Raw genomic sequence first — 9,285 nt, 5'->3', positions numbered from 1 at the left:
TGGCCAGCAGGTCGAGGGAGGTGATTCTGCCCCTCTACTCTGCTCTGGTGAGACCCCCCCTGGAGTCCTGTGTCCAGCTCTGGAGCCCTCAGCAGAAGAAAGACACCGACCTATTGGAGCAGGTCCAGAAGAGGGCCACGAAAATGATCAGGGGGATGGAACACCTCTCCTATGAAGAAAGGCTGAGAGAGTTGGGGTTGTTCAGCCTAGAGAAGAGAAGGCTCCGGGGAGACCTTATTGCAGCCTATCAGGACTTAAAGGGGGCTTATAAAAAAGATGGTGGCAAACTTTTTAGCAGGGCCTGTGGCAACAGGACAAGGGGGAATGGCTTTAAACTAAAGGGGGGGTAGATTTAGACTAGATATAAGGAAGAAACTTTTTACGCTGAGGGTGGTGAAACACTGGCCCAGGTTGCCCAGAGAGGTGGTGGATGCCCCATCCCTGGAACCATTCAAGGTCAGGTTGGACGGGGCTCTGAGCAACTTGATCTGGTTGAACATGTCCCTGCCCACAGCAGGGGGGCTGGACTAGATGACCTTCAGAGATCCCTTCCAACCCAAACTATTCTGATTCTATGATTCTATGATTCTATGATTCTATGATTTAGTCTATGGGACAGAGCTGCACAGTGTAACCCTTAATCTAGAAGCAGGGTGATTTAACTGAGGACTAATTCAATTTCTTCTGGAGTTGCAATATCTGACAGCAATTATGGACCCAGTGCAAGATTTCCAAGCAAATGCTTTCAGTGATATGGACATATATCCCAGTATATTTCTGAAATAGCCCTGCTCCTGAAGGCTCTCTTGGTTGTGTGAGGTTTTCTTCACTTGCTCACCTCGTAGCAGAACACTGGATGCCTAACTCAGGAGTCTGCCCTTAAAAATCCGAGAGCTCATCAGTGCCAGCATGATGATTTCAACAGGGGCTGAGATGACTCATGTCAGTATTTTCTCTCAAGCTCTCTTAGTCACTAATGCATTTCCTAACATAAAGATATTACATGTTAAGTATTCAATACATACTGGCACCACTGGTTCTTGGTTTAAACTGTAGCCATTTATACTCAGCATATTGCACTGTCTGCTTTGTTGTCCCCAGTGTCTTTGGGGTGAAAGAAGGGACCACATATTGCTCCCTGGGAAGCTGGTCCACAAGGTAGGAGCAAAACAGCAGACCTCCCATACACCTAATCTCATGTGTCTGAGATATCTCCAGTCACTTGAACTCAGCAGGAGGGACCCACCAGGACTGATGGTGCTCACCTCCACCACATTCTTCCAAGTTTGATGTCCATCCCGTTTCACACACTCACCAGAGTGTTCCTTCTCCACAGCAGTGTCGTTAGAACTAATGGTGGGTAATGATGTTGCTGGAGTGTGTTTCCCTTCCCCCAAAACAGCTAAACAATCATTGCTTTTCATTGCCACATTCTACAACCACCACCACATCCCTCCACTGACTGTGGTTTTGGCAGTCGAGAGACTTTTTGTTTGTTATTAAACATAGCACCTCCTTTTTTTTTCTCCCAGCTCTCTTCCATTGCCGTGTTCTAGCTGCCAGCATCAATGAGTTAATTCAAGGGGAGCCATTTAATTCAGAGAGCTCTTTGCAAGGTGAAGCTTTCAGTCATCATTCATGGAAAGCGAAGGAATCCCATGGCAGTGAAACAGAAAAACTTGGGGTCTGGCAAACTGATGATGTAGGTCCAGATAGAAATCTGTTTGTTTGTTTGTTTTTAATAAAATCCCTTCTGTCTTCCTTGCATATATCAGTAAGACAATAATCAGGTTTTGCAGCAAAGCATTTCCATCATTTTTTGTCAGAAGTTCAGGTGCAGCTCTAGTGTCACAGAGCATCTGTGACACCTGCTGTGGCAAAACTGTCTGAACAAGATGGGCATCCTCTGCATTTTGTAGGACTTTCAGGCCTCCAAGCCCAGTCTCAATGATTTTTGCAGTCCCTCAGTCTGTCCCGACTGGCATCAGAAAATTTTCACTGGGGCAGCAGGTAGCATGAAACAGTGTTGAGCTGTGTCTGGTCATGCTTCAGCTCCACCTACCCCACAAAAGGTCTAACCCACATTGGCTTTGCAAAAGACCCAGCTTTTTAAAGGAATCTTTTACTAATGAGTTCATTCACCTCAATGGAAACTACTCCGTAGAGCCGGGCACTAGCTTTTATCTGTCCTTTGAGCCCACCAGCAAAGCACACACTCACTCCTAAAGCAAACACATTCCAGCGTGGCTACCAGCAGATGAAATAGCAGACTTTGTTGGCATGGATGAGGTTATTTCTTGAGAAAAAATTGTAGGATTGGACCCCTAAGGAGTGAAAGATGAGTAGAAGACGGGGCTGACAGGATGTTATGTGTACTCTGCAATTCCACTGTGTCCGCTACCCGCTACATGGCCTGCTAACATCTCACCCTTGCTTTTTTATGAAACAATCTGTATGTTTTCAGCTCAGAAATAGATTTCTTTTGAAGTTTAAAAGCAGTTATGTCATAGATGAAACAGCTGTTCAACAACCACCCAAGCAAGAGGCAGCTCACTGTGCTGCCTTTTCAGTGCTGAGCTGGTTTTGTGCCTCTGGGTGTCCTAGCATGGTGGAGAAGCATAAGGAAGCATGGCCGGGTGAAATGCTGCTTCAGAGCATGCCTATGGATGGGTTTCAGCTCCACAACATATCAGTGTCTGAAAGGTGGTGCAGGGTGGATGTTGCCTGTCTGTGTGGCCCTGTGGTCAGCAGAGACAGACTAGACCTGGACTCACCCCCACTGCTTAGAGGTCTCTTTCAAGGTGGGAAGAACTAGCCCATTTGACCATTTCATGGATTTCAGAACATTGCTTTAACACAAGCGTGCAACCCTCAAACCTCTGCATCTGTGCATTCAGGGAATTTAGGTTGAGGTTCCTGCTCTTTCCCCACTGCTGCCAGCCCAGGCTCTTGCCTTGCTAGTGTTAGCCATGGCATGGGCTGAGCAACCCTAATGAGGACAGCGTGGCCATCCACAGCCCTTCACATGGCTCCCCAAAAAGCTCAGTCCCAATGCACAGAGACCTCAGAGTAAAACAAGACCCTTGCAGAGACCTTCTACAGCTTGTAGATCCCCATCGCAGCTCAACACCCACTGGTGCCACAGCAGGCTTTATTTCCTGATGAGAGGCTGGTACCTGGGCTGCCTTTGCACAAGTCAGGCAGTTTTTGTGGTACCTGTAGCACATTAGCCACACCTTGTAATTTCAACCAATGTGATGCTCTAAGTGTGACTTCAGACTACTGTCATGGAAGAAATCATGGGTAAAAGTGAGAACAATTTTGTGAGTACAAAAGTGAAGCTGGAGATGGTGCCTCATTTCTTCTAATAAAGAGAACAGAGGGCTGCAGACTCCTTCATCTTCAAACACTGGGTCTTACTCATGAACCCTGTTTTTCAAAACAAACCACAAGCCGATGACCTCTGGCATGTGGTGTGTGTGCCACAAGATGTGAATAACATCATAAATACATTCCTGTCAGCCTACTTATGGCCATTTCTCATAATATCTTGGAACAGCACAGAAGACCACACTCAATATGAAGTTTCCACGATTAACCAATGGTTTCCAGTGCTGTGATTATGGTTTAACCAAAGATTATTACTTTGTGCAGCCCAGCACTTGGGCATCATCATCATCAAATTATCACGTTGCAATGACATTTTGCTCACACAGTGATTGAATTCAAGGCAATGTTTGTGAAGAGAATTGAGTTGAGGTCTTCAGCAGTCTGAAGTACGGGAGGATTACAAGAAGTTTGATTTGCATAGAGCCCATCCATTAGCAATTATTCTTAATAACAGGCTTTATAAGCTCAGAAGGAAGGAGTACTTAAAAGGCCCTAGTTATAGAGGCCCATACAAAAGCTAAGCGAAGTCCAGTTCCTGGCATCAATACTAGGATGAACAGGGGAATGATGCTGCTAGGAGAGAGGGGGCGTGCAAGTCAACAATGAAACTGTAATAACAACAGTGTAAGCAATATTTTCATCTAGAGTAGAAATGTTGATTTTTCCATTCATTGACATTTAAACATTTCTGCTGTTTATCAATGACAGATGAATTATTATTTTGGCACTTAAAAAAAAAAAAAAGTTGAAAATCGGGTTGTTTCACATAAGGCTATTTATTTTGTACAAAGCCAAACCATGTTGCTTTTTTTTTTTCATTCTGAACTCATAGCGCGAAAGCTAATTGTAACAAGAAGTCATTCCAAGCCAAAGTTAAAAATGATGTTTCCGTCTCATAGTGGACCATTTTGAGTTTACCTGATATATATCTCTCTAATAAAAATGTCAGCCAAGGTTAGGGGCATTTACTGAATGTCTCAGCATCACTCAGTCCTGCAATTCTGACCAAAATATGCTATGCGGACAGTGGCAGTGGGCTCTAATTCTAGGAAACGGTAAGTTTTGACATGGTCAAGCTCTGGGCAGATCCTGCAGTGGAAGTGTTTTAGGTGGGGATTACATTTTGCACCTTGTCCGATTCTTAGCTTGTCTGGCAAGTTCTGCCATCAAAGATATTTTTCATGGTCACAGCAAACAGTGGAGCTGTGCAAACATTGAATATGAGTCAGCCATTGCTGAGTTTTGGTTTTGGGTTTTTTTTTTTTTGTTAGTTTTATTTTGAAGGTGGTCACCCTTCATAGGAGACAAACTGAAATGCCTTTGCAAAGATTACACATACAACTGCATTCTTAGGGCAGAAGCTGGCGGGGACCAAGCACAACAGCATCTGTTAAAACAGATGACAGCAAGTCACATAAGCTAGAAATATTTCTCTAAGGGAAGAGTCAGTCTGGGCAGCACCACTGAAGGAAACAAACTTGGGTGACAGCTTTCAGATAGTGCATGGTCCGTGAACCGAATCCCACCTTGCATGCTTTTGAAGAGAGAAAATGAGGAGGCAGTGGACTACATACATTAGCTTTACGTTTTTTAAAGAATTGCATCTCCTGTGGTTGGAGAAACCCATAATCCTGCAATGCTTGAGTGAATGCTGTGACAGGAACCAGTCCCTGGTTGAACCACGTGACCGGTATTACATGGAAAGACCACTCCAGAGCTGAACTGTCAGATCAGCCTTGTCTGAGAAAAGATTTTTAGGACATTTCTTTTCTGTTCTAATCCTCTAGGTTATTCCTAAGTTTACTCTTTTGGGCAAATTTCACATATTCTGCTTTTATGGAAACAACTTCTTCAAACACTAAATGAAAATGATGCCCTTTGGTGCTTTTAATTCACTGTCTTTGCAGTAATTCATGCCAAAAAAAGGAGGCAGGGGAGCCCTTATAAAGCTCTATTAATTGAAATAAATGAGCCATGCTTCTGAGAACAGTGTACCATAGAGGAAGGGCTGCCTTTTGAATCCTGCTCCCATAGCTGTCCCTTGTGATTTCAGGCATGTCATAAAATCCACTGTCCACCTCATTTTCCCACCTTATTAAGGTGGGGCTGAGGTTGTTTCCTTACCTGACACCTCTGGGTGTTGTGAAGTCTAACTCAGTGCTTCAGAGGTGCTTGGAAGAACTGGAGTTTTATTCTGAAAACCAGAGCAAGTGCTAGCCTTTCCCAAAGAGTGGCATTTATGAGCATACTTTCATTAGTCCCTTAGTTTTTTTCTTTTTCATTTTAAGTCTGGAAAATGTGTTGAAAATCATTTCACCAGGGCCTCTGGGAGAAATCAAGCTTCTTGCAGAGTGGGAGCCCTGGGAGATCGTGGAGCAGTGATGTCAGCTCCCTGAACCCCCCCAGGCAGCAATGGAAAGCCCCCCCACTGGCTTTAGGCTGGACCCAAAACCCTACACTGGCTTTAAGTTGGACCCAAACACTTGACTTTTTCCCAACTCTTTCATTTGTATGTTCAGGCTCAGAGAAAGGGGAAGGTGAGAAAGTGAGAGAAGTATGTGTCTGCTCCCTTCCTCCTCTCCTTCTCCCCAAAGATCATTTCCATCCATCCAACTTTTTTCCCAGATATGGTATCATTTGCTTCTGTGACTAATCTCTGGGCAGGAGAGAAAAATTATTTTGAAAGTTTGAGAGAAACATAAGCCAGCACATTTATGAGTGTTTTTCTCCTCTTCCCTGCCTCTGAATAACTAGAGTTTTATTATTCCTCTTGACTGCATGCTGAGATAGGTACTTTCCTTTCAAGCAGAGCCTGTTGCTGGCAGCATACTACAGAGGCTCCAAACCTAGTATACACTTTTGTCTTCATGTCTGAGTCTTCCATTAACACCAATACTTTAGCCTTTCCCAGCCCCTCCCGTCCCTTAGTGTTAATGCTTTTGGATAAAGATGGCCCAGGAAGGTTGAGGTTTCAAGGAAAGTTAAGGCAAGTATTATGAAGAGAAACCAACCAGGTCTCAGAATTTTACTCTCTCCACGTGCATGATGATCTAATTTTGTGCATCTTTTCACAGGCCTGCTCAGCCACAAGGAAAGACCCAGGTGTTGGTGTGTCATCATTAAACCCGCAGCAATGGGGAACCAAGCCTTATCATCTCTAGCCCCAGGCTCTGCATAGAGAGATGTCTCCATCTGCCCTCCCTCATGGACTCAGTAGTGGCAGATAGACTCAATGCACATATAGCCACAAACAGTGTCAAGAAAAAATCTTTGGCTCTTTATGAACTGCTTGCATTTCCCTTGGAGGAAAAGGCGGCATCAGGATAGAGTCATTGTGTGGGTTGGATCCTGCCCTCAGGGCCACACTTGGCCCATGCACAGCCAGAGAACACAACCAGCATTGTCCATCCTACAACCACACAACCACCACTATTGTGTTTGCAGTGCACACATTATCTGAAATAATGTGTCTTCAAGAAGATCCTTCTGGGTGAGAGATGATATCACAGACTGTGTCCACTTTTGGCCTGGACCGTTGCTAAGAGAAAAACAATTTTTGGCAAATTCCTCAAAGTGCTTGCATTGTACAATTTGGATGAAGACAGTTTATTCAAGAAAGATGGGTAGGTGTGAGTTTCTGTCTCTTCCCCTTTTGAGAGTTATTTTTGCCAGTGCAAAATAGAAGATAATAATGCTCCCATTAAAAATGAGGTGAATGCTCCAGCTAACTTGAGTGGGTGGAAAGGACTTCACACAGGATGAAGCTGGGGACAAACCTACCCCTGCCAAGACAAACAGCTGCAGAGATCTCTGGAAAGAAAAAGGGCCCTACTGCACTGCTGTTCAAATAATTCAGCCACATAGAGCTAGTTGGGGCTGTGTATCCATCATGTTATAATTAAAACCAATGGCTTTCACATGAAGAAAGAAAAGGTGCATCATAAGTCATGCAAGAGGGCTGGAGAACTGATATTGTTAGGACAACAAACTGATGTTCCTTAGGACAATAAAGATATGGGGCCTGTGCAAATCAAAGCAGAAAGCTCCCACTTTCCTTCCTACATCTGTCTTCGATTTGCTTTGCCTCTATCTGCCTGTTGTTGATGTTTTCTCACATTATCTTGGTCCCTTTGTTCAAACTGCATTTCATTCCAAGAAAGCAGGGAGCTCCAGGTGTGAATGAGGGCTGTTAGCATGAACTCACTCTCGCAGTTATTATTGTTATCATTCCTCTGAAAATCAGCCCGATGGAGGTTTGGCTCCATGTAATTTGTTCTGCCGTTTTAACCGTATCCTTGTTAAATGTGAAAAATGGACTAAAGTGCAGTGCTTCAGACGATGGCTTGCACCCAAATGTGCAACCTAACCTAATGAAGTGCTGGCATGCTGTGGAGCAGGGTGTTTGAGATTGCAGGATTGGGACCTGCTGCTCAAATGAATCAGGTGTCCAGGACTTAATACAGAGCCCAGGACAGTCAGTGGAAGGCTTTTGGCTGGACGTTGGCTCAAACTCTCACCAAAGCTGCACACATAGTGCGGTTTACCATGTGTTAAACCTAGGGAGAGGGCAGAGTGGTTTGTTAGTATATGGGCTGTTACGTAGGCACAGGTTAACTCCAAGATGTACCTGTTGGGATCTTGAATCCTGACTCCTTTTTTTACATCTGCAAAAATACGGCGGCAATGCCAGGACCCTGGCCTTGAGGTCTATCCCATCATCGTGAAGTCCTGGCACTTGAACCTCACACAGCGGTGCTCTCAAGATGTTCTTGTGCTGACACAAAGAGCATCCTTAGGTGCATGGGATGGCATGGGCTGGTGTAGGTGTAGCACATGTGGCTGCTGGGCACCTTTTTATCCCAGCCTGCACGTTTGCACTGCTGTTACTATCTGCCCTTCCAAAACCCAATACCTGAAACTCACTCACTAAATGTACGGGGAGATATTAAAAAGCTCTTCTTTGTAGTGGGAGAAACTATATGTTAAAAAAACTAAAACAGAATTTGTAATGCTCAATAAAGTTTCAGTGTTTTATATTTTAAGACCTCAGTGAAATTAAGTAATCGTATTCCCACCATCCAGCTATTTAGCAATCTAAACACATACTATTTTTTTCCATTACTATTGTTTCCATTACTGGCACCAGACTTGTGGGTGTCTGGTTATTTTCGTCTTTGGACATCCTCTGCGATTTTTTGAGTTCCTCTGGCTCCACCTGTACATCCAACTGGGCCCTGATCTTTTAATATATTTCTTAGTGGTCCCCTCTGCTCCAGCTGAGCCCCTGGAGATGCTATGGAGCTCCTTTGCATTAGATGGGCACATCTCTGGGATGAGTCTGGAGCTAGAGGCACAGACTGTCATAACGTTAAGCTAAACTCCAGCTTTCCCCCAGCTTGGTATGACATGTTCAGTCCCTCCACAAATCAGGTGCAGTAGGAACAGTTCTGCCCTGATTCAGTGTTGATTAAGTGCACAAGCAACGATGTGTCTTCCTTCAGACGTGCTGCCTCAAATACATTTGCCTGTAAGTCATACTGCAGCCTCATTTCTAAAATGATGATGGTTATAAGATCACTGTGTGCTGGAACTGCCCCCTGGCTAGCAGTTTTTGAAACTGCTCATAGGGGGTTGGAAGTCTCAAATATAATAGTTACTAGGAGTTTCATGAGAATAGGCAGCAGGTAATAGACAATAGAGAAGCTCCTTTAGTACCTCTGCTCAGGGAGAGGTAATAAGATCAATCATTAAATACTGGCAAATCTGCAGTGGGCTGGAGGGGAGAGATGTTAAAAAACCCAGAAAGCGTCATTAGGTTTGCTGCTCACAGCACAACATGCTTAAAAAAATAAAAAAAGAGATGTTGTGCCAAGAGGAAGACACACAGACATTTTA

The sequence above is a fragment of the Pygoscelis adeliae genome, unplaced genomic scaffold (assembly GCF_000699105.1).
Source record: "Pygoscelis adeliae isolate BGI_AS28 unplaced genomic scaffold, ASM69910v1 Scaffold306, whole genome shotgun sequence".
Classification (NCBI taxonomy): Eukaryota; Metazoa; Chordata; class Aves; order Sphenisciformes; family Spheniscidae; genus Pygoscelis; species Pygoscelis adeliae.
Note: the sequence above shows the minus strand (reverse complement) of the source record.